The sequence below is a fragment of the Trematomus bernacchii genome, unplaced genomic scaffold (genome assembly GCF_902827165.1).
Source record: "Trematomus bernacchii unplaced genomic scaffold, fTreBer1.1, whole genome shotgun sequence".
In the NCBI taxonomy this organism is placed as follows: domain Eukaryota; kingdom Metazoa; phylum Chordata; class Actinopteri; order Perciformes; family Nototheniidae; genus Trematomus; species Trematomus bernacchii.
Window position 1 is genome coordinate 15,288,831 of NW_022987593.1, and position 27,081 is coordinate 15,315,911.

The window sequence follows — 27,081 nt, forward strand, 5'->3', positions numbered from 1 at the left end:
TTCAAGTAACGTTAATATTGAGATGTGTATATAAATATTGATGTTGAATTGAGGATTACTGTCACCTTCCTCATCCATTATTGGCATTATTATTATTTTTCTGAGTTGCTTTTATCTCCTGCTCAGTCTGTTTACTGATGTGTTTTATAAAAAAAGAAATGCAGACAGACAAATAACTCTGATTGACAGAGAGCTGTGACACTCTGTTTACACAAGTAAAGGTGAGGATTGGCCTACGCATATTTATTGGATGGAAATTCTGCCCACAATTGAATTGAGTCCATCCAATGAGTTATTTTTTTGAGTGCACACAAACATCACAGCAGCAGATTTGATTTGAAATTGACTCGACGAGAATCAGCTGCAGTCGTGTTCAGATTGAGTTTTCATTTTAAACAAATCCTCTGATCAGCCTGAGCGATACGAAACAAATCATAAATAAGATGGTGCTTTATTCTGAGAAGACGATTTATTCTGAAAGCAGGTCAAATGTTCTCGCCTCAATTCAGTTTGAAGTCGAGGGAAAATAATGAAATACTGGACAGAAAGTCTCATCAGGACGTCTGTGTTTCTGTACAGAGACTCTTTATCATCAGCCTGTCGATTCATTTTACTCGATTGTATTTTGTCGTAAACTACTGTAACCAAACATGTTTATAATTTAACAAATATCTGATGTTCAAATGTCACTCTTTATTTCCAGACAAACATTTGATCTATCTTTGCACTTTATTCGCAAAAATGTAAATAATATTTCTGGAGCTCTGTAGTAACACTGGACCATAAAACATCTGTATAATAAAACATATTTTTAAATTGTATCATTTCAAATTGTCTGCTTTTTTATGTTTTGATTCCAGACGTGTTGCTGCTTTTACATATTTTAATGTAACACACATCTAGATGTAATGTAGGGAAAGTAATCAACTGAACATCAGCCATAAGTTTCTCTTAAAGGTCACCCATCATGCTATTTATTTATTATTTATTTTGGCACACACACACACACACACACACACACACACACACACACACACACACACACCACACACACACACACACACACACACACCACACACACACACACACACACACCACACACACACACACACTTTTTTGTTAGCCCCGGGTCCAGTGGACCAGAACCTCCTGTATGTAATATAAATGTGTAGGGGGGGGGGGGGGGGGGGGGTGTACAGTGGGTGGTCATTGAAAATGTGTTCTGAATGTTCTTCACAGAAAATGAGCCAAGGCCATTGAGTGTGAGTTTGAAAAAATAATTGATCATATCATTTTTCTTTAGCTAAATAATGTAAACGGGTCTCACAGACCCGAACACCGTACAAGGGTTACGTTTAGATTGAACACTGGTCAGATGATCAAACAGAGGAAACAAGTGGGTTAAAAACATGTTTGAGTCAGAACTTGAAAGTCTTCCAGATTCTAAAGTTCATCTTTCCAATATATCTGCTGGTCATAAAAACAGATGACTGCATTTCTATCAATGATTAACTAGTAAAAGAGATTAGAGGGATTGAAAGCGAATTCTGACATTGTTGAAGAGAGCCGCGACACCAGTACACTGTGGGAGATCTCCAACAACACAGCTAGAGGACTGTAAGAGGCAAGCCGAGGGGAAGTACAAGGTGAGCTGCTTCTTGAAGTTTCCTGAGCTGCCATGTGTGTTCAGAGACTTTCAGAGATCCTGTGTCTCTGAGCTGCAACCACAGCTTCTGTTCGAGCTGCCTGCAGACATTCTGGGAACAAAGTCAGAGCAAAAACTGTGCACTTCAAACTTTGATATATGAGCTTTTTCCTTTTTATCACGTTGTTGTTTTTTTAAACGTATTAAATCTTATGTGTTTATCTTCCAACAGATAGGCCTACCTGGACAAAGTCATCGTCCTGAACTGAATACCAAAGTACATTTCCCTCTGAAAGACATCCTGACTCCATCTGCTGGTGAATAAATGACATAGCAGCATTTCCTGATGTTGATAATTCACCCTGTGACGGAGGGCAGAGAAAACGAAAGAGGATTTTGACATTGTTGAACAGAGCTGAGACGCCATTACAGGGTGTGAGATCTCTGCTGCGAGACACGTTTGGAGTATATTTGGGGAGAAGTGGAGAGACATTGTGAGTGGTGAGTCCTGCTATTGAAAATAACTTTAATATCAAATGGCTGAGAAAAATCGTTCTTGTTGAATAGTTTCCTGAGCTGCCATGTGTGTTCAGAGGACTTTCAGAGATCCCGTGTCTCTGGGCTGCAGCCACAGCTTCTGTTCAGCTGCCTGCAGAAATTCTGGTGTAACCAAAGTATAGACACAAAAACTGTCCCATTTTGTAAAAGAAAATCTTCTAAAGGTTTTCCCATAGTGAACTTTACCTGAAGAGCTGGCTGACTCCTTTGCTGAGAGACAGAAAGCTGGATCATCTGAGACAGAAAAAGGAGAGAAGAAGGTGGAGGTGGTGTGTAGTAAACATCCAGAAGAGCCTAGATGTTTGTATGGATGAAGAGAGAGCTCTGTGTCTGTCTGTGAGTTTTCTCTCCACCAGAGTCACGAGAGTGGGTTCCTGTAGAACAAGCAGTCAGTGAGCTGAAGGACCTGCTGAAATGCTGACTTAGAGTCTCTGCAGGACAAGAGGGACAAATACAAAGGAGTGGAGGAAACATACAAGGAAGTGATTCAAGTGTCCGAGAAGCAGCTGCTGTCCACAGAGAGGCAGATCAGAGCAGAGTTCATCAAGCTCCATCAGTTCCTGAAAGAGGAAGAGGAGTCCAGACTGGCAGCTCTGAGGGAGGAAGAGGAGCTGAAGGGGAAGACTATCAGCAGAGAGATGAAGAGCATTCAGGAGCACATCTCCTCTCTGTCACACAGTATCTTCTGCTGTTGAAGAAGAGCTGCAGAAACACAACGGGCCCTTCCTCAGCAGTTACAAAGCCACTCAGAGCAGAGCCAGAGTCCAGAGCTCACTGTCAGACCCACAGCTGCTCTCAGGAGCGCTGACAGATGTGGCCAAAACACCTGGGCAACCTGTCCTTCAGAGTCTGGGAGGAGATGAAGGACCAGGTCCACTTCAGTCCTGTCATTCTGGACCCAAACACTGCAAACAGCTGGCTCTCTCTGTCTGATGATCTGACCAGTGTGAGACAAGGAGACAAAGATCAGCAGCTTCCTGATAATCCAGAGAGATTCACTGAGTATGTTAATGTTCTGGGCTCTGAGGGCTTCAGCTCAGGGAAACACAGCTGGGAGGTGGAGGTGGGAGATCATCCTGTCTGGAATATAGGTTTGACTAAAGAGTCAGTTGACAGGAAGGGAGAGATACCAGGTGCCTCACCAAATATGGAATCCTGGTGTTTAGTCACATCGCAGTGGAAAATACACTGATGGTGCTGGTAAGAAAGTCAGAGTGGAGAAGAATCTCCAGAGGATCAGAGTCCAGCTGGACTATGACAGGGGGGAGGTGTCCTTCTACGACCCTGAAGACATGACTCCCATCTGCACTCTCACAGACACTTTCACTGAGAAACTCTTCCCATTTTTCAGTATTTTAAAAGCTGGTGATGCTAAAACTGCTGATATCAAATCTGTCAAGTGAGATTCCTCTGTGATGTTCAGGAGTGTTAGTTCAGACTTTATTCTGACTTCGTCCGTCTAGATCCTTTTGAAATAATCAAGGTAAAAAACAACAGATGATAATCAGAATTTAATTTGAGTCTGTAAGATTTTAAATGTTAAAAAGATTTGATCATGTTTTATTTACAGAGTTTTACACGTTTTACTCAAAGTCTCAGTGCAACAAACTAATTATTTGTTCATTTTTATAGTTTATCATTTTGTTATACTTTATTATAATGTGTTTATAGCTTTAAAGGTGGGGTAGGTAATTCACTTCTTTTGATATTTGTAGGTCTTTTGATGAATTATGTTTAGATATGGATATATTGTTTTACTCTCCACGGGCAAGTCATTTAATACTTCTATTTCATTCTTTCATTGTTGCAATGTTTCTTTGGGACGTTTTCCGTACTGTATACATGGACAATAACATTTATTATGATTGAAAATGTAATGTTGTTATCAACCTGAAAGGAATCACAGCTGTAGAATGAAGTTTAGTATTTGTAATGCTGCTTCAGATATCTTATGATTCAATAACCAGCAGTTTGAAGCAGAAAATGTGTCTCTGAACTTGATATTGGTTTCTTCAGGTTGAATCTGTCATATGTGACAAATTACAAATATAAATGACAAAAGACAATTGTACAACAAACTATAATATAAATAAATAATTCTTAATGATTTAATCTCTTCTTATTTTTTGCATTGCATCCCTTCAAACATCTGTTTTAAACCGTAACATGAATTGACAGCCAAACTCATGAAATCTATATTTCCTTTTGTGAAGTCATGTTGTTAACCTGCTGTAACAAAGAAGCTCCCACCCTGATGAAGGAGAATCAGCAGAAAACATGTGAGGGGTAAAGCATGGCATACTGGAGCTGTGCCACGTGTTTGATTTTATGGAGTTGTTTTGATTCTCTCTTAGAAACAGTCAGGAGTCACATTTACCTTTCTCCAACTCCACTGCAGCATTATAACATATAACAAGTAGCTTCAACATTAAAAAGAGTAATGCATTACAATCATTTCCTGCTAAATACATATTTATTCACTTTGATACTCTGTCTTCATTTACTTCAAATCCCAATGATCCAGTTGTTGATCAGCTGTGTTATTTAAAGGTCACCTATCATGCTATTTTTAGGCTATAGCATAGGTCTCAGATATATAAAAAGATATAAAAAACATGTCTATGAAGTGTTTTGCTCAAAATACCAAACAGATCACTCATTCTAGCCATGCCTCATATCCCTCTATTTCACTTCCTGTTTCAAAAGTGCTGATTTCGGGTATAAAGCTTTAAAAAAAAAAAGAGATTTTAAAAAAAAAAAAGAGGGCGGAGCTTATGCGGGACCCGGCAGCTACTGTCTAAACTAAATACTGCCGTGATGAAACGCCATATCATGGATTATCAAGGATTATCTCTGAAACAGTATGGAGCTCAAAGGCTTTCTCTCTTGCCGGTTATACCACAAGGTGAGTTCCTTTTTATTTCCTGCTTCTTCACACACATGCTCTCCAGTACAGGTTAGCTCTGAGTGTTAGCGATGCTAATGTAAACACCGACCATATTACGTCCAAAACAGTCGGGCATTGTTTCTGATAGCAACTTTCCGATATTACGTCGTATCGGACGCAAATCTGGATCAGCCCCGTTTTTAGAGATTTGAGTACGGAGGAAAAGAGAGAGGGTTTCATTTTCTGACGCTGCGTGAGTTCCCCGACACACCGGGGACACATCTTTATGTTTAAAAGACATGAAAAAGTGCATTTTGCATGATACAGTGTCCCCTTTTAAAGTAAGACTTATTGCCGGTATTTTTTCACTTAATCTAGCTAGGTAAACATGGTTTATATAAAAAGTAAACTAGTATTTCCCCTTTAGCTTTTTCTTTTATAATTCACTTGCCTTAAACATTACAATTTACTTTTATAATTTAGTTTTTAATCAATTAACCTAGCTTGAAGACAGAAACTGTATATTTATATATACTGTGAGGTTCGACAAAGCATAATAGCATTTCATAAATATATTAAATAAGTGGTAAACCTGTCATGTACGAATCTGAACCTGAAGTTAAGCAGAGAGACCGACCCCTTTTAAACAAACACTGAGGAAATAAAGAAACCCTCACAGCTTCAGATGGATTTCAGTTCATAATCCTTCATATTAAAACTGTTTTTTTATTCATTTATTCTCTATTAAAATAAATCAGAGAAGAAGATCAGAGCACAGCAGATGACATTTTTTTTTTTTTTTTTTACACTTATGCTTTTATGAGTTTTCACAACAATAATAAACAGAACAACAAAACATAATACACACAAATCAGTTGTAAAATAAAGCACAATAAATATTAGTTGTCTGAAGACCTTCAATATTCACACATACGTACAGGATTGAATTAGTCATTCACTTACTCATTGGTGTCAACCATGTAAATATTCCACTTTTCCCATTTCCTATTGAATGCATTCTCTTGGATTCTCAAAACATATGTCAGCTTTTCCATGACGAAAATATCTTGAACAATTTCCCAGCCACTGCTCCTGATTCGGAGCGTTCACATTAAGCCAATTCCTAGTTATAGCTTTCTTACTCGCTGCAAGTAAAACCGTAATCAAATATAGATCCGCCTCCCATCACAACATCCTTAATGTTCCCAAGATTACATCACCGGGCAGGTATTTGGGATTCCATAACCCAAAATAATTTTGAACAACTGCATTAACCTTCTCCCAATATGACCTTATCTTTGTACAGTTCCAGAAAATGTGTGAGTGGTCAGCCTCCATGTTGCCACACAACCTCCAACACTGTTGTTGTACACCAAGTTGCCTGCTCTTTATTTTGGGTGTTATGAAAAAGCGAGTCAGGTTCTTCCAGCAGAATTCCCTCCATACTAATGAGTTTGTGGATGTAAATTGCGTCGCGAACATTTGAAACCATTCTTCCTCTGAAATTTTAATTTGTAACTCTACTTCCCCATTTTGCAGATGACATTTAATGGATTTTTTGTCAAAGCACTAAGATATTCATTGCTATCGGCATGTTAAAGGTGGGGTAGGTAAGTTTGAGAAACCGCTCGAGATACACTTTTTGTTATATTCCATGGAATGCTCTTAACATCCCGATAGCAATGAATATCTGAAGTGCTTTGACAAAAAATCCATCAAAAAATGTCATCTGTGGAAGCCCGTAGTACTGTAAAAAGCACGACCAATCATTTTAGCCCAGCCCGGCTAAAATAACTGGATGGCCTACCTGCCTGTCAGCCTTCCATCTGTGCACAACTTGTCTCGTGCCCTCATTGGTCATCGGCGCGTTCGGTGTGTTGAAGGAGGGGCTCTGTAAGGAAGTGGCAGATTTTTTCCGGTTGTGTATTTTCAAATTCTTGCGCCCTCGAGCTGGTTCTCCAAAATTACCTACCCCACCTTTAAAGGTCACCTATTATTGCAAAATCCACTTCTTCATGTCTCTTCACATCAAACATGTGTCCCCTCTTCTTCATGTCTCTTCTACATCAACATGTGTCCCCTCTTCTTCATGTCTCTTCTACATCAACATGTGTCCCCTCTTCTTCATGTCTCTTCTACATCAACATGTCCCCTCTTCTTCATGTCTCTTCTACATCAACATGTGTCCCCTCTTCTTCATGTCTCTTCTACATCAACATGTGTCCCCTCTCTTCATGTCTCTTTCTTCTACATCAACATGTGTCCCCTCTTCTTCATGTCTCTTCTACATCAACATGTGTCCCCTCTTCTTCATGTCTCTTCTACATCAACATGTGTCCCCTCTTCTTCATGTCTCTTCTACATCACCATGTGTCCCCTCTTCTTCATGTCTCTTCTACATCAACATGTGTCCCCTCTTCTTCATGTCTCTTCTACATCACCATGTGTCCCCTCTTCTTCATGTCTCTTCTACATCAACATGTGTCCCCTCGTCCATGTCTCTTCTACATCACCATGTGTCCCCTCTTCTTCATGTCTCTTCTACATCAACATGTGTCCCCTCTTCTTCATGTCTCTTCTACATCAACATGTGTCCCCTCTTCTTCATGTCTCTTCTACATCACCATGTGTCCCCTCTTCTTCATGTCTCTTCTACATCCATGTGTCCCCTCTTCTTCATGTCTCTTCTACATCAACATGTGTCCCCTCTTCTTCATGTCTCTTCTACATCAACATGTGTCCCCTCTTCTTCATGTCTCTTCTACATCAACATGTGTCCCCTCTTCTTCATGTCTCTTCTACATCAACATGTGTCCCCTCTTCTTCATGTCTCTTCTACATCAACATGTGTCCCCTCTTCTTCATGTCTCTTCTACATCACACATGTGTCCCCTCTTCTTCATGTCTCTTCTACATCAACATGTGTCCCCTCTTCTTCATGTCTCTTCTACATCACCATGTGTCCCCTCTCTTCTTCATGTCTCTTCTACATCAACATGTGTCCCCTCTTCTTCATGTCTCTTCTACATCAACATGTGTCCCCTCTTCTTCATGTCTCTTCTACATCACCATGTGTCCCTCTCTCTCTTCATCATGTGTCCCCTCTTCTTCATGTCTCTTCTACATCAACATGTGTCCCCTCTTCTTCATGTCTCTTCTACATCAACATGTGTCCCCTCTTCTTCATGTCTCTTCTACATCAACATGTGTCCCCTCTTCTTCATGTCTCTTCTACATCAACATGTGTCCCCTCTTCTTCAGTCTCTTCTACATCAACATGTGTCCCCTCTTCTTCATGTCTCTTCTACATCAACATGTGTCCCCTCTGTGTAAAGAGACTCTGAAAGTTTCAGGAACAAATTCTCTCTCTTTTGTCCTGATCCATTTCTATAAAAACCTGTCTGAAAATGAGCTGATCAGATCCACTTGATGTCATAACGATGTTTTGGCTTGTGTAACCATTAGCCAATCACCAACCAAGGTAACCCCCCCCCCCCCCACCTTATCACCTGGATCTCCTCCTAGAGCACCATTGAGTTCTTTTAATAACCGATATCTCTCAGAGGGGCGTGGGGAGGGGCTCCTTATTTTCATCTAAAGTAACAGACAGAGAATCAGCACTTTTGAAACAGGGCTGAAACAGAGGGGATTATGGGATGCTGCAATGATCTGTTTGGTGTTTCAGCCAATCAGAAACATGTTCTGTATATATCTGAGACTTGTAATATATTGATAAAAACAGTATGATATAGGACCTTTAAGGCTGTGCTAACCAAGACCCTATTTTAGGAACTTACCATTAAAAAAACCACGGCAACTTTGGGGGAAACCGGAAGTGCAAAAAATGCTGTCCGTGTTTAAGGGACTCATTCCTGCACCACTCTGAGACTTCTGAGCATGAAAGAAGCATATAAACATGTTTTTGTTGGGTCAGTTCTTTGTGGTTTTATTTGTGACAACATGATCCGTTACAGTTTCTGGACAGCTAGTGTGCGTTATCATCTACCAACACAGACATTCTCTCGGTTGCAGACTTGTTGTGGTTGTTAAATAGGTTTATTCTGACAACCTGGAGAAGAAGTGACCTAGTGACACACACACCACACACACACTCTGTCAAACACACACTGGGCAGCCTGGGACGGTTAATACGAGTGGAGAGTTTCTTCTTCAGAGCTTCGAGCAGCAACTCTTTCTGGGGGTCTAGGTGAAGTTGCTGCAGTTGGCCAGCAGGGGGAGTCAGTCACTGGGACAGGAAGTCCATCGCCGGTTGTCTCTCTCCTCCACGAGCTCAGCCGCCGTGGCGTCCATCTTGGCGCGGGAGAAGGCGTTGATGGGGGAGTCCGCCCACCATCTTCCAGGTCTTATTCTGTAAGGGAAAAAGAAGGAATGGTCAGACGTCAAGCTATTTTATTTTGTCCATTTTGATAGGCTTTAAATGTAGCCATCATCATATGTGACCCGCTCTATCGAAATCAGTCGGAAGTGGCAACGGCTCATTTCATAATAAACGTGGATTTGCGCAAAAAAATAGTTTTTCGGGGTTCGGGTGTTTTGTTTGATTTTAAATAAACAAAGTCTTGGCTTTCAGAATATGAAACTTATTTTTGCCAAATTCAGATGATAAATACAAGTTTGAAGCTTGTAACGGCATAATTACAAGCGGAGAACGGAGACGTCACAGCACGCATAACAACAAGCCGGTGTTTCTCGTGAGTGTTTTCCCCGGGAAAACAAACACAATACACACAAACGCAAAATTTACACAACAACACACACACACACACACACACACACACACACACACACACATACAGACACACACACTCGCGAGCTTCCCCCAGACCAGTAATCCAAACGAAAATATCTTCCCTCCGTTACTACTTTGATCATTTGCTCCGCTAATAATCAATCAGATCGATGGATTCCAGAGAAGAGGAAACTTTGAAGGCCTTTTTCTCAAAATGATGACTCGGTGACAGTCATTATATAATGTGACATATTTGTGCTTAATATTTGGAGTACAAAAACAATCCTGATATCATTAGAAAGCTAGGAATCTCTTCTTTCCAACAGTGTATACAACTCCAAAATGTGTCTTCGGGTCAATGCGACTGATTTCGATGGAGCAGGTCACATATTGGTTTCTCTCACTTCTTCCTCGTAATCTCCCCAAAAGATATTTCCCATTAATGAACATTTTAATGGGAAAAAGTCATCTTTGAACTCTTAGACTCTTCAGCTGCTTGCATATTCCAGATACATCTGCTACAGGATTAATAACTTGAACACTTCAAATGGCTTTTGTACATTTTCACGTATGGTTTAATTCAATGTGTGCAGGTGAGATTCCAGGGCTGAACAATTAATCAAGTGTTTTTAAAATCCCAATTTGGACAATATCCAAATCTTAGGAGACACACTATTGTTATATTTGCAATTGTGTTATTAAGTATTGTGGTGCTGCAGAGAATTCCCTGCTTACAAATTGAATTCTAGAGAATCTAAATCATGATCATTTAATTACATTTACCAAATGAGAGTGAGAATAAAGAAGCAGAAGTTATAATCTCCATGGACAGACTCACTCACCTTGATCCGATGGGGAAGGAGTAGATGAGATCCTCTGGGATGCCGTAGGAGTTTCCACCGGCGTACACACCCATGGAGATGAACTCACCCTGTAAACAGGAAACCAACAAGTCAACAACAACAAAAAACACGTCCAACAACAAATATATCATAAGTGTCAGGTACTGTGGTGCCTGTTTGTTCAAAACCACATAAAAACAACAAAGGAAATCTGAATTTGGTACATCCGAGTAAATGTTTGAATGATCATATCTTCGAAAAATGTTGCAATGTTCCCGTGTTATTTTGCAATTTAAGAATAATGCAATATAGTTATTTCACCCATAAATGATCAGCCTGGTTTTTAGCGAGTACTTTTTATGTCCCGTCATACTCCAATCCACCGCAACACTCTCACAATTCACAGAATACATGTCATTGTTTGGCATGAAATAAAATTACCATCTTTATTTAAATTAATAAAATAAAAAAAGACCATCTGTGATCAAAAATATGTTGTCGTTATATGTCTGGGAGGGAGGGTTGGGTTGGTTTTATTTTATTTCTGTTTGTCTGTATTATTGGTATTATTTTTAGCTTACATATGTATTCTGTATTTTGTAAGTAATTGCTGTTGTCTAATTTTAATTTTTCTTATGTAGAAACATGTTGTTGTGTATTAATCTCAATAAAAATGTGATCGTTTTTCTAAATTAGCGTATAGTAAAAAGTGAGAACACCGTGAGAAAGACCACATAGTGTAAGACATGTCAGAAATGGTCAAATCTGTCTCTGTGCTTGACTTCACGTCCTTGGTGCCGAACCAGATGTCCCTCATGTGGTCGCAGATGGCCTTGGCGGCGGACATGGCGCTGGACAGTTTACGGGCTTTGATGACGGCGGCGCCGCCGCAGCTGCACCGTCTGAAGGAGGAGGAGAGATTCAAAGATTCAAAGGTTTTATTGTCGTATGCACTCAGTGTAGAAACAGCAATGACATCCTTCTGACCCGAGCTCCTCCAACAATGCAACATATATAATAAAATACATATACAAAATTGTGCAAGAAGTCTATATACATGTCAACAGGATATGATATATACAAGAAACAGAATATTAATTAAATATTGTACATTAAGACGAAATTAAATACGGTTTATTGCGGTGATACTATTTAGATGAATAAGTAGATTGCAAGATGACAAACAGATGATTGTTTTATCGGGGCACTTCATAGAGCTCAGGTGATTAGCCAGTATGGCCAGTAGGATGGAGGAGGGGAAGGTTAGGGAAGAGGACAGAAACTACAAAACCTGAACCTGTAATATCTAGAATAAAAACGTTTTTGTGGTCAAATGAAGGCATACATTACACTAAGAATGTAAGAAGTGAAGCTGTTCTTCCTGGGGCTAAGCAACATATATAGATATAGAGATATCATAACTAGATATCATCTTACATTTGGGATAATGTAACATCATTAGTGTTGCCTTCTCCTGGTTTTAAAGGCTTGATTGCACTGAAGTGATGCCATTTGGATTATTTAACAGAGTAGGCATAATAGAAGACATAATAATAATGTGTAGGAATATATAAAACATTTTATAATAATGTGTGACTCACGGAGATGAAGTCTCCTCGGAGCCAGGCCTCGTCCTTCACGGCGTCGTAGGCGTCCTTCTCTACTCCCTTGACGGTGACCTTGGCGTGGTGCACGTCGGGGTACTGAGGAGGACGAGTGGTTCCCCCAGATGATCACGTTCTTCACTTTGTCCGCAGAAACACCGCAGCGCATCGCCACCTGCAGGACAGGGACAGACACAACATCAGTTATTCTGTTAAGCATACAGTTATTGCCAACAATAACTTTAAATCGTCACTTGGTGATCATAAATGGAACAAAATATTGATGTAAATAAACAGTAATTTTTCCTTTTTTTATAGATATATTTGACTGTTTTGGAAAATTCCTATTTTCTGTTTGATTCTTGACTTTTGCATAATTTGTTTATGTTTCTTCCATCTACCATGTTTATTGTACCAAAATATATAATTTCTTAAATGTAGAAAAAACCTAATAAACAAATGTCTGATACTTTTTTATAAAACTTTACTTAACTTCTCCCCTTCTCATATTTTCCATTTGTTACAGTTTTTGTATTCATATAATTCAGCATGTACAGATATTCAATCAGGAATGAGATGGAGGATTGACCAATACCAAGTTATATTGATTTTAACACATGCAAAAAAATCCATACTGAATTCAATTTTCCAACATTACACCTTTACAGTTTTAAAAATGTTAGAACAAACTGTTTTGCTTGAAAACTGGTCTTTGATAAACATATTGCATTTGGATAAGTCGATTTCCCTTCTCCAAAGAGCAGCTGGAGGGCAACATGTTAGCTTAAGGTTTAATATTAGTTAGTGTAAGGTTAAGGTTATGTTTGTGTGTGTGTGTAGGCCTGTCGCGATAATCAATAAATTGACTTATTGTACGATAAATAAAAATGGACTCGATAACTTATCTGAGCTCGATAAATTGCCGTTTACATGCGTGTTTGTTTACATAAGGATGTGACCAGCATTTTAGCCCGGCGCGCTGTGAGGGGCGGGGCTTCCACACAGCCAGGTCAGGACACTCCGTGTGCAGCAGCGTAGCAGCCAAATGAATAATATAGAGACAAGCAGGAGACAACGTGTGACTTACTCGAGGGGAATTTGAAGTTAAATGGAAGTGGTTGCAAAACCTAATACCACATCTCGGGTGTTGGAATATTTTGGATTCAAGCCAAATCAACGAACCTACGGACTTGAATGAGCCGTTATGTCGCATTTGTTTTAAAAAGGTAGCAACAAAAGCTAGCAACATGACCAACCTTAAACTGCACGTGTGTGTGTGTGTGTGTGTGTGTGTGTGTGTGTGTGTGTGTGTACCTGGGAGCTGGCTCTGTTGTGGTCCAGGCGGGTCAGGCAGGAGAAGTTCTCTTTGGGGATGGACGGAGCAGATTTGGAGGCGATCAGACAGTTGGTGTTCGCTGGGTTTCCAACAACCAAAACCTGAAACATATCAAAAACCAAAGATTTCAGAACACAGTGTTTTCTTTATTTCTAGATATTTCATTAAATGACTGATTGTGATGATTTCTACTGACATGCAAATATAAATGTCAACACAGGATATATTTTCCGTATGAAATAAAACACATGTTGTAGAAATAGTGGACTGATAAGAAACAAAGGAAGTTAGTTAGAAATTAGAGGAGATATCCAAATTGAAGCCATCTTTTACTATTTTAAAAGTAAACTTATAGAGGGGGAAATTATATTTGACTGCATACATTTGTATTTGCCATTTGACCTTTTTGGCCATTTTAGACAAGAGGAGAGAAATAACGTCAAGTTTCTCAATAAACAAACAGAGAAGTCAGTTCCCTCCGATGTTCCCTGGTGTGACTGTGGTTTAAAGTCCTCACAGGGGTTCAACATCAGGCTGTTTTCTCTTCTCCACATGTGACGCTCTGACCTTTGACCTCAGTAGAAATCTCTTTCGTCACACTGACGCTGGACTCGTGGTGGACTTTAAATCATTAGGGGGCCTTCCTGCTTAACTGAATGCTTTGGATTCACTTGAACCCGTTTCACACATGCACTGCAGCCAGGACATTATTTAGAGCACGTGTGTCAGACTCATGGCTCGCGAGTCAAATTCAGCCCCTTGTAAATGTTCAATTGTTGTAGCTGGAGAAAATGTAAAGAAGTTGCATCAGAGAAAAGATATCTGGTGTTTAGAAATAGGCCTATTGAAGTGGCTTAATGCATGCTAACACTAATGCATCATATTTACATCTGTTGAAATAGGCAGCACATGAGTTTGCTCGACTGGATTAAACCGTTTTATTTGCAGAAGTCAGAATGCTAGAAGATATGGGACATGTCAAGTATATGATAAATAACTAATTACTTGAATAAATGTCCCACACAACCATTTGCCAGGGAAACAGCTTGTTGTGAGTAGCCGTTTGGTTAGTAATAATGCACCTAGATAACAGACTGAGCAGAATCTTTATTTGACTTTTTTGGGGGAATTATGAGGAGCAGGTCGTTGTGAGTAGACTATATGGGACACGCAATGAAAACCATATGACTGGCTCTTGATGTGATCCTCATGTCCCAGTATGGTCTGTAGTGAAATGGATTTTGACACACATGATCTAGACATTAGCCAAAGTATATTTAAAACACTGATGTTAGCTTCATTTTGATCGGACAGAGAGCGGCCTGATCTCCTAGTACCAAGTCTGTGTGATGTACGATTTCACACATTTGCTATTGCAGCAGGTGCAAAACCAGAACAGAAATCAAACGTCCGAATGTGAAGAAGAGGAAGGAAGAAGAATCGACTTTCAAGATTGTATCTCTGTAGAAACATGAAGCTGCTTTAAGAGTTAACGTGACAGCAGAGAAACAGCTTTGTTAGAGGAAAGACGCTGGATGAGCACTTTCATTTCCCTGTGGTGTGACTAAAACTCCCAGAAGTTATAAATACACGCTGAGTCGACATGAGCCTGTGGGACACCTCGGTCTATAAATAATTGACATTAAATATAATGAAATAGAGCAGCGGTTCCCAACCTTTTTCAACTCAGAGCCCACTTAAGAATCTAAAAATGTTTTCGCGGCCCACATTCAACCATAAACAATACAGAGGCTAAATAAAGTTCTGATTGGTCAATTCAGAACATGTGACACGTTGTTAATCCAGTAGAACAGACCGCTGTCAAGGACTGATAATGACCGTTGCTAAGGAGGATCGAGAAAGAAGAAAGGAAAGGAGGTTCAAATAAAAAAATCTAATAATGAAAATGTTTCCACACAAATCATAATGTTTTGCAAATTATTTGAAAACCAGAGGTTGGGAACCGCTGAAATGTCGGATTAAAGAGTCACCTTGACGGTCTTCTTGGCGTACTTGTCCAGAGCGGAGCCCTGAGTCTTGAAGATGGCCACGTTGGCCTTCAGCAGGTCCTTCCTCTCCATCCCCTCCTTCCTCGGCATGGAGCCAACCAAGATGGCGGCGTCGATGTCCTTGAAGCCGACCTCCACCTTGTCAGTGGGGATCACCTCTGAGGGGGAGGAGAGGAACAGCATGGGATGAGTTTATATTCATTAGAAACAATACTTATTATTAGGATTATAAGTATTGTTATTAATAAGTGCAAATGTGTTCAATTATGTTCAAATCTGCAGTCCTTGAAAAATAAGTGAAAATACAGAAACTCTGGTATTAGCATGTAGCGCTAGCATGACATGTTTTTTTTATATACTTATTTTTACAGTACAAGTAACGTTTTTGCTATGTTTTTTGTTTTATATATTTGTACATATATTCAGTGCAAACTACGGTCTTATTTGCATGTGCTTATACTTAGCTTCTCATAGCTTCATGATAGCATATCGTCATTGTGTATCCACTTTACTTTAAAGGTCCCCTATTATACTGTTTTTCATCAATATATTACAGGTCTCAGATATATACAAAACATGTCTCTGATTGGCTGAAACATCAAACAGATCATTGCAGCATCCCATAATCCCCTCTGTTTCAGCCCTGTTTTAAAAGTGCTGATTCTGTGTCTGTTGCTTTAAATGCTAATGAGCTGCTGCTGGCCACGCCCCTCTGAGAGATGAGTGTTTTTTTAAGTAGAATTAACTGGAACTGAAAGGTTTTCAATTGTCTGTTTAATGTTAATTAATAGTTGCTATATCATATTAATCAAATCAAAGTAGTTTGCCTATTAAGCTGTGCGTTTATCTTCTTGATCAGATGTATAAATAGCGGTATTGAATGCAGTTTATATTTTTTGGGGAAGAACGAATCTTGTATTTTGGAATTAAGCTCTTCAACTTAACAATTCTTAAAAAAGAAAAAAAAAGGAGAATTTCTTATTTCTTACAATTATTTACTCTCCAACACACATTATTTGTATTATTTATTGGCATCCATTATCAACCTCCTGAGCTCATGGATATCTTACCTGTGTGTACAGGTGACAGGAGGTGACTGTAGAAACGTATTGATAACGATAAGGTGAAGTATTGGTACTGATAAGGTACTTAAAAGAAAAACGTAGCCTTCATTCTGACGTTTTTACAATTTTCTTCAATTACTGACTCGACTATATGTACTTTGGGAAGATTTTCACTTAATTCAGTCGTTCTTTGTCTCAGAAAAAAGTTTTTCTCAACTTCCCTCCTGCCGGCTCGTCTGATCCTGATAGGATGTGTTTTCTGTCTGTCATTAGAAGTTAAAGTGCTATCAGAGTGGACTTCAGACAGGGTTCACTTCCCCTCATTGTTGTCCCACCACTGATCTCATTGGCTACTGTGGTGTCTTAACCACCGGCCAATCAGAGGCCTGGGTTTAGACCCTCCTTCCTCCTCCTCCACACAGCAGCAGTGCGGAGGTTTTGAAGGACAAATTTACACACAGCGTGCTCGGCATTAAAATGTGATCCAGATGCAGAGACATGTGGTCGACATTAAACCAGCTGCTGTCGTTTTATCAGACTCCTTAAAGCGGAGAATGTTAGTTTAACATCGTGTTCTTCTCTGAGGGATGAACAAAATCTAGCTCTAACAATTGTTACTGAGATTACAGGAACTATTTAAAAAAAATATTCGTTGTGCAGGTTTCCTTCCTCATAGGAGGTTTGCAATACTCTAGTGTTGCTTCACAGAGGAGTTTTAAGAACTGAAATAACTGACATGTGTTTGTAAAAACGCACCTCATCCCATACCCTTTGTTTTTTTAATTACTTATTAATATAAGTACATACAAATATCCTCACTATGTTGCTGCAGCGGGGTTGTCTCCGTTAGCTGCTGTATAGAACAGATAAGATATCCCTCAGCTCAAAAGTGAATTGAATGCAAGTAAATAATAAATTTAGAGTGACATTAATTAGGAAATTAAATACAAAAAATGTCCTTAAAGTGAATATTAGTTAAAGTTTATTCCTGAACATCTTAAGTCTCACCAGAGTAAAATCTTCCAAATTAAAATGAATTATTCTGCATTCAATTCGACTTCTTTTAAGGAAATTATTATTATTATATAATTGGCAAACTGCTTTACAATGATGCCAGTTATCAGTCTAATTTAGCCATTTACATTATTAATGAACATACTAGGATTACATTCAAAGATGAAACCCTTTCAGACCTCACAAATAGTTGTTTTGTAAGGCTTCTTCTTTAATTTACTTACACTAAAATATTCACAGAACATTTTATCACTTTTGACGACAAGATACATTTGAACATCACATCTCCAGAAATGAAGCACTATTATTGAGTTACTCCAGGAATCAGCACACCCTACCTACTGTACCTTTAATACTTAGAGGAAACACTGAATATGTATTATCTTAAACCTTGTAGAGCAGTCTAAAGCTTTGGGGAAACTAAATGCATTTCATTTATAATTTAAAGGTCAGATTAGTGTATGAACCATGCATCAGCAGAGTGTTTTCTCACCCCTCAGCAGTGGGAGGGGGCGCAGTCCCTGCAGCTCCATGACGACTCCCTCCAGCACGGGCAGCATGGGGGGGATGTCCAGCAGGATCAAGGTGATGGGCTGAGAAACAACAACAAGAAAAATCACCCTAAAATCCACAAAGCATTACCTGTGAAGGAAATGTGGATTTTGGAAACAGCTATGACCATGATGCATTAGAAAACCGTAATTCTAAAATGTTCATTTTTTGGGAAACTTGCATCATGGTGACTCAGCATTTCTGGCAGACATAAAAGGTATTAAGGAAGATTCCCAAATGTTTTCTTACCTTAAAAAAAAACGTTTTTATCAGTAATGCATTTCTTTGTAATTGTAAGGCAACTTTTACAGATAAAATGAGAGTTTCTGACGCTTCATTTGCCATCTTATTTCTTTCTTATATAACCTTTTAATCTATAGAGTAGTTAAGCGTATTATTCTTTATGACTCAATGCCAATACATTTCCTGAATTAGATAAATACAAGTGTATAAATCCTGCAGCATGAACAGAGTTTTCACGTTAAAAGCACTGCTCAGAGGAACAGAGAATTTAACTCCATTAAAAAAAACCTTGAATGGTAGCTTGACCTTGCATATTGGCATGATCAGATACAACATGTCACTAAATGAAATAGTCTTTCTATATACTATAGGGTACTTTTGAATTCGGCATGCATCACATCCATAAGACACTTAGGGAACATTTCAGGATTTCTGAGGATGATGCAAACACTGCTAAAAGATAAAAAACACTCAATAGCTGCTGATAAATATTACAAAATAGTACAGTTTCATATCAATAGCCGAGTCTGATCCTTATCCTAAGCAACCAATCAGCTTATTCAATGTGACGGAAAAGTACAATAAAGCCGTGCTGACGTAAAAAAGAAAAATGTACATTTCGGAAGATATTCAAATAGTATAGTATTATTCAAGTAAGATATTTCACTGTTAAGGTCTCAACAGCTAAGCAGATGGCAAACCCCACATGAAACCCTGTTTTATTCATGATGAGGACATTATGTAACATGCACACAGTCTGTGCAGCTTTCAGGGGGAAAAGGGGCTCTGCTGCCGGTTATGTAATCTCACCTGCTCCTTCCCGAACACATCTCCCTTTGCGATGCTGTACAGCAGGGAGTAGGCAATCTGACCAGCAGCGCCAGTCACCACAACACGGATTGGTTCGGCCTAGGGGGGGGAAACATGGATTACATTTTTTTGTCATTGACCTAGATAGGAAGGAAACGAGGCGGCAGTAACATGCATTGTTGGTCTGAAGTTAAAAGAGCTTGTATTTAACAGATGGAAACCTCACTGCTGCTTCACAAGGCCTTCATTCTCCTCTGCCCTTTTGTACAAAGAGGACTTGGCACCAAACTTCATTAAGAAATCCGTGCAATGTAAAATGACCTTGCATAATGTTTCAGGGGGGGGAGGACATTCAGTTTAACTTTAGACTTTATCTGAAGCAACTGATATCCCTCTTTAATTCGGCATGCATCACATCCATCCAGCAGCACAAAGAAACATGATTTGTAATGATTAATCACACAATGCTTAACTGTGCCAAATACTGGATGCAGCCAAATTCAAGTACTATAAATAATGCATGGTGATTAATATGCAAGCCGAATTGAAGGGTGGTTGAACTTAAGTCAGGTATCACATTTTAACTGGCTGCTACTTATCGAAAAATCAAGAAATCTAAATTAAATTGCGATTTTTTTTTTTTGTGAAGCTAGTTTCAAACTGATGAATCTCCTGTCTTGATTGGTTGTCGCGACTGAATAAAACAAAGGCCGATGATGACGTGACGCCACGCCACTGCCTGCTGACTAAAATGGAGGCAGATGCATGAATGTACAAGCAAGTGTTAAAACAACGGAAACACAACTCAGGACTGCAGAAGATAACCTTGCATCTTCTGAGAAACCACCTTTAACGTCAGTGATGCAACTGCGTATAACAAATGTGGTTCTTTAAACATTCATTCAGAACATGCAAAAGGTCCAGAAAATAGCAGAAAGTGAGATTAAATTCTGACGCTGCAACCCCTTCCTCAATGTCAACTCTCAATGCATAATTTAGCACACCTTTAAAAAATGTTAAGAGGACTCCTGTTACATGATTAAACCTTTAGAAACATACAGTAAAGCAGCTAATGATGCTTCTTACCATTTTAGCTAAGAGGTGAAGATGCTTCGGTGTGATGTGCCTGTTCTCCCTGCTCAGAGTTGGACTGCACGGAAGGGTCACCTCTGCGCTTGTATTGTAAAGTCAGGCGGTGAAACGGTTTCTCCAAACTCACTAGGGATTTGTAGTTTTTTATGATTTTGATACAGCCTTAACAACCGAGCCGACTGCACAAAAAGAACGCAGTTTCCCATGATGCACTGCGCTGTTTGCACCGCGCCCCCTAATCCATATACGGAAGAGGATTTTCTGAAAGAGTCTTTTTTTTACTGAGACTCAGGAGGCAGTTTGGCGACGCCTAGTGGCCGGCAGCGGAACTGCACCACTTTTCGTGAAATCTGCCTTTTTTCTGTCTTTAAGTCAATGTCTCATGGACTTCAAAGTACTTAAAGATACTAAATACTTTATAACAAAGACAGGTCAATATTTATATGTGTGAACACACCATAAATACCCCTGGAAAACACAAAAAAAGTACCGTAACCCTTTCAAGAACTTCCACATATGCTTTCAATTTTAGCTTTGCAAAACAACGTTTTCAACAACAATTTAAATGTGTCAAACACTGTTTTGAATTATATATTGTGGTGCTGTCGAGATGTTCCAGCTAAAAAATTGTATAGGACAAACAAATAAACAACATTTGTTTGTGACAGATCTTTGCAAACTTCTAACAAACAAAAGGTCCCCATATAAACTGTAATGGGTTACCACGGCATCATTTATTTTATAGAGTTGATGCCTTTTACAATTGACCTTAACTGAGGAATTCTGTTAAGGGTTTCTGCGGAACAAATAAGGGGAAATTAAGCCTTAGGTGTCACATATAAGGATAAAACCTAAGATGTTTTGTGCAACCAGCCACAGCAATATATACCAAGGATTTCTCCACCACATAAGGACAGACAAGAGTAGTTTTAAATTATAAAGTACCTCTAGAATCTCCAAACATCTTTCCAATCCCTTCAATAATATGTGGAGTTCCTCAAGTACCACCTAAAAGATCTCAAGGATCTCCTGAAACCTATCTAGAACAAAACTCGACTGTACTATACTTAAGTAAAGATTTGATGTACTTTACTATATATGCTTTTCCTCCTCTCCACTACAACTCAAAGGTTGATATTGTCCCACATTTATTTGACATATTTAATTACTTTTCAGATCAACATGTGATACGTCAAACAAGTAAGTAAATCACTGGGTTTTATAAACCATTACAGCCATAAAGCTCACAGATTTACCCAGTGAAGAGAGCACATTGAGCAGCGCTGTGCACCAACAGCATTCCTCTGAGGCCTGCAGGCAGCTAAGCAGCTTCACATAATGATCCTTTGAGTGACTTAGGGGTCCCATAAAATGAAAAATGCTTTTACCATGTAGTTCACAGGTGATAAGTGCTATTATGCATTTTGGGTGGTTTTATGACTACATTTCCTTTTACTGATGCGTATTTAACTTGGGAACATGTATAACATTTCTGAATGTGACTTGATTTTAGTTAACATTGATGACACCAAGTCCTTGTTATTTTTTCTAGGAATTGTAATTTTTTTATGACATGAAGAGAAGTTTATCTTTCAATGCTACACATCATTTACATGTGTTGCGTATTGAAGGCTAATTCAGATAGCTCTTAGTCAAAATATCTTTACATTTTAATCTTTCTTCTGCAAAATGAATCAAAATCAAAATGTAACAAATGGATGAGGCGCTCATGCATTAAGATGCAGTTGGGAGAAGACTTTGACGAAGACCATCACGTAGGGAGATAAATATATATATAACATAAACAGTACTGTAGCAACAAAACTCCCAATGAACAGGTAGGTTCATCACTTTGACACTTTTCAATTAAAAGAGTCCGTAATGGGGCGAAGCCTGCGAGCTAGTTCAGGCAGTCAACTCGAGCACTTATGCTGCATTCATACATAACGCCCCTTGCCGCTCTACAACCAACCAAACAGAGTCTCCTTAATATGCCGCTCTATTGAACCTGCCAGATCTCTCTCCATGCATTGCTTGCTGCTGCTATTGCTGCAGCTACTTCCACGTCGCTGCTGCTTGCCTGCCCCACCACCACCCCAGCTTCCACCCCAGCTTCCACCCCAGCTTCCACCCCAGCTTCCACCCCAGCTTCCACCTGTAGGCTCGGGGGGGATAGTTATCTAATCATCACTCATGGTGCTATGTATATCTGTGGAGTGACGAGGCCCGAGCCTATAGACGCCAAACTCAACTATATGCTGCTTCTAATACACATGTTAAAGAAACACGTGAGTTGTCTGACTGAACTGAAGTTATAGCTTAACGATGTTTAATAACTCAAATAATCAAACAAGAACTTGAAGAGGACCGAACGGTGAACAGGAAATGTCCGAGCCAGCTCATCGTATCTTAGTGTGATACTAATTACTGACAGGTGGACTAAATACAAACAAACAAGACCCATGTGACAAACACCGGACGTTGTAATTAAATACAAATGTGTGTGATCTAAAACAACAGCAATAATGGAGATATTTGCCTCAGGCTGAATCAGCAGTTTGGCTCCGACAAGTACAATAAGCATGTTTTTATGATCAACCAATTTTGCAGACCTTTTCTTAGTGGCTTGTAAAAATGGAGAATGAATGTGTTGAATGTTGTGAGTATTTCAAAATGAAAGCTTATCTTTACATTTCAGAACAAGAGTACATCTGAATTACACACTTTATTATACCTATCACAAACCAAATACAATGGAGCTTAGTCAAATGTCATTTGTATTCTCAACTTTTTTTGTCCCAGCTCCTCCTGTTGTCACACAGATCTCACAGTGGGGTCTCTGGATTATTCTGGGTGACTGGGATCAGAGGTCAAAGGTCACTTGAGGTCAAGTTCACTTCCCAGACTACAGGAAGTCAGTGGGTTCAGTTGCCAGCGTGTTAAGTTGTTGTTGATCAGACAGTTATCTGTTGCCTCACAGCAGGGAACCCTGAGCCGTCTGATCTGCTGACGTTTATAGAGCAGAGAGTTCACCAGAGTCACCGGAGCACTCTCATCCTTTACTAAGAAATAACACCAACAACTGACACACAGGTAAAACTACTGCAAACCCTACTTAAGTAAAGGTATCATTAGCGATATGCACTTGAAAATCAAAAGTAAAATATCTTTTTCTGGAGACGTCTGACGGCAAGCTAACAGAGAAAAGATTATAAATAAATCGTAAGTGAAATGTAATTTAGAAATATTTGTATAAACTGGAGGGTATAACTATGTGGGAATGCTACCAAGGGACAGTGGATCGTAGGTATACAACTCTGACTGACCAATGACGTGATACATTTGCAAAATTGCCGGAAGTACGTGGACACCTGTAATTCTTGACTAGGTTTTTTTTTTACCGACTTTGGATTCTTTACCTCCAATTAGAGAAAACCCTAATGCTCTAGCATACAGTGATGTTTTATACAAGAACGTTCTTCCAAAAAGCTGACAACAGTTTTGGGAAGACCCTCTCCTTTTCTGTTTCAACACAACAATGACGCAGTCCAAAAAGCAATGGTTTTCCAGTTTGGTGTGGAACAACTTGTCCTCACTTCCATCTCCCCCAACGTCTTGCAGTTGGGTTTCACATCTTGCAGAAAGCCTTGACAGATTGATGCCCATGGTTCAATTTGAGCTATCATGACTCAAATGTTTACGACCTATATTCTTTTGTCAATAAACTACAACCCTAAAGAGCTCAGAGTGAAAGTGAAGGACGTGGATGTGGGGGATGTTCTTTCAGAGAGAGAGTGTACGTTTCAGCAATGAAGGGTTTTAAATTACAGTCTGTCTATCCTTCAGCCTATCAAGGGCACGGGCAGCCATGTTGGATCTGAGTTCTGTTGACTGAAGTTAAAACAGTCTGCTGTTCTCAGGAGCTGACCGTGGTGCTGATAATCTGCAGCGGGAGAACAGGCGGCACATCCCGGAAGAGCTTTCAAAATAAAAGCGCAAACAAGGATGGTTTTAGACCCATTTAAGGGTGTGAAAACGGGACTTACTAGGAACAACATATTAACATTGGTGATCTGTTTTACTCACAATAATCATTGTAGTTATTTTCTATTGTATTAATAGGATTGTACTTTGTGTCTTAAATGAAAGTTTTCCGATGCTATATTTTTCAGACGGCAATTTAGTTCTGGATAAATAAATAAAATGTTTTTTTGTACATGAAGAAATTTACATTATTTTTGTAAACTAGGTCCCTTTTGCAGTAATTAACTAATGTCATCATTCCAAATTGATTTCTCATAATAGACAAGAATGTTATCAGTGCTGTAAAGAGCAGGAAAGGAGTTGAATGATTACGACACTGACCAACTTGTGCACTTTAAAAATACTATACTTCTTATGATTCAATTAATTTATACAAAGTCAAACTGTTGTACTTGTTTGACCTCTGTTACATTTCTCCAACTAACCAATTCTTACTATCTGTTTCCCAAAAATAGTAACATGAATAAATGAAGACTTAAACTTGAACTTATCAGACCTGTTAAAAAAGTGCTTTTATTTTGAAGGCATGGACCGGATGTGATGCTGTTTACACCAGCTGTCTTTGATGTGGCGTTTTGCCAAAGCGTCCAGGTGAAGACGACTCACTGAATTAATAATGACGGGGTCAGAGACACGACCTGCGGGTTAACTCACACACGAAGAGATATCTCTAATGTTCACACCTGAGGTGTACAAAACGGAACGGTGCAAAACACCGGATCTGTGTGTTACCCCGTTAACAGGGCGGTTCTGGATAGGGGGGGCCACTTAGACCCCCCCTCTGGACGAAGAAACTATACCATTTGTGATAGCGTATATCAAAGACTGTGCTTTAACTTGAGACAAAGTTACAAGAATGATTCCGTTTTTAATCATGTAGTTTGATGACACTTTAATGAAGTTATTGAGACAAGCTCTGACACAAAAACCAATAATTGGATTTCATGTTTTTTGGTGGGCTATGACTTTATACTGAATTAAAAATTATTAAAACCCTGAACACTGTCTTTTTTCACTGAGTTTTTTGGGCCCCTCTCCTTGTTCTAGAACCGCCACTGCCCCTTCAGTCACCAATATGATAAATAAACCATGATGAAATAAACATGAATAACGCAGACATGTTTATACTCACTGGGAGACAAAATGGGTTGTATCTGTCCTAATGTTTTGTATTTCCTTTTGTAATTCTTTCTCTCAGTTTATTTACAATTGGCCTACAGTACCAGTTACCTCTTTAATTCTTATTCTATATGGTCACAATATACCAATTATTTTTAACCATGGTGTACTTATCTGCTATTTTTTATTATTTGTATACTTATTGTATTATTTTACTATTAACAACGTTTGCATGTGTCTATTCTCACTCACTTTATCTTGCTATCTGCTGTTGTAATAACGTAAATGTCCCACGTAGACTTCTGCATTTACTTAGTCACAACACATTCTCTGCAACATTTAGCTTATTGTATTTGACATGTATATAGTTTACTTCATCTGCATTACTTGCATATTGGTCCAATATTTTATATCTACTCTGTTTCTTCCTGCACTATTAATATTGTTGTTATTGTTTTGTTATGTCTTATGTATGTTGCATTGTTGAAGGAGCTTCAGACTTAATATTGTCATTTCCATATCTACACCGTAGCTGCTGTGCATATGACAATGAAGCCATTGAATTAAATGTGAACATGTTTAATTTAACAGATTTGAACTCACGTCCCAGGTCACCGCCCTCACCACGAGATACATGGAAGTCAGGAGAGTCAACATGGTCCCTCCGGTGTTCGGTTCTCGTTTTACTGAACGTCTTCCGGACAAAAAACGGCGGTTCGACCCAACTCGGTACCGGGGGGAACAACAGACAGAGAGTGGGGGAAGAAAGGAAGACAGACAGGCGACGTTAAACCGCGCTGCAGTGCGACTTTCACAGCTTCTGGTAGCTCTCACACACACACTCACACACACACACACACACACACTCACCTCCACCCTCTACCTATACACACACTGCCGCAGTCAGTCTCTTAATAAGATTTCTAGGACGGAAATAGCCTGTGACCGGACTGCTCAAAGCCTCTCATGTGTGTAATCACAGGTGTGAAATAATACTAAGGACGGGAGGATAACATTATTTTGCAAATAGAAGTGACGTCACTGCAAGGGAATGGAATATTGTGGCTGCAGCAACCCAAAATAAAAAGCACGTGTCAGGGTCACATGAGGACACACTCACTGCTGCAGTCAGACACACACACTCTAATTCTAAATGCACTGTCTGATATTGACTATAAGACTAAAGCTGACATTTGCAAGTAGATAAAGTCAAAAATGCAAGTCACTGATGTCAAATACAAATCTATGAGGTCAAATACAAGTCACAGAAGTTAAATACAAGCAAATTAAGTCAAATACAAGTCTGTAGAGTCAAATGCAAGTCACTGAACTTACAATTCTAAAATATTGTTACTAGTACCTGTACTATTTAATGACAATAAAGTTGTATCTGATCTGATCTGAAATGTCAAATTCAAGTCACTGAGGTCAGAAACATGTCATAACACCTCGATATGAAAGTCTTTCATTCCCAATTTTTTTAAGAACAATGAATACAAATAAACACCTAAT

The 27,081-nt window shown here is 39.2% G+C and overlaps 1 pseudogene; it reads right to left on the reverse strand.

Moving 5' to 3' along the window:
* Positions 1–9,009: 9,009 nt before the first annotated feature.
* LOC117481826 lies at positions 9,010–26,539 on the reverse strand (annotated as a pseudogene).
* Positions 26,540–27,081: the final 542 nt, after the last annotated feature.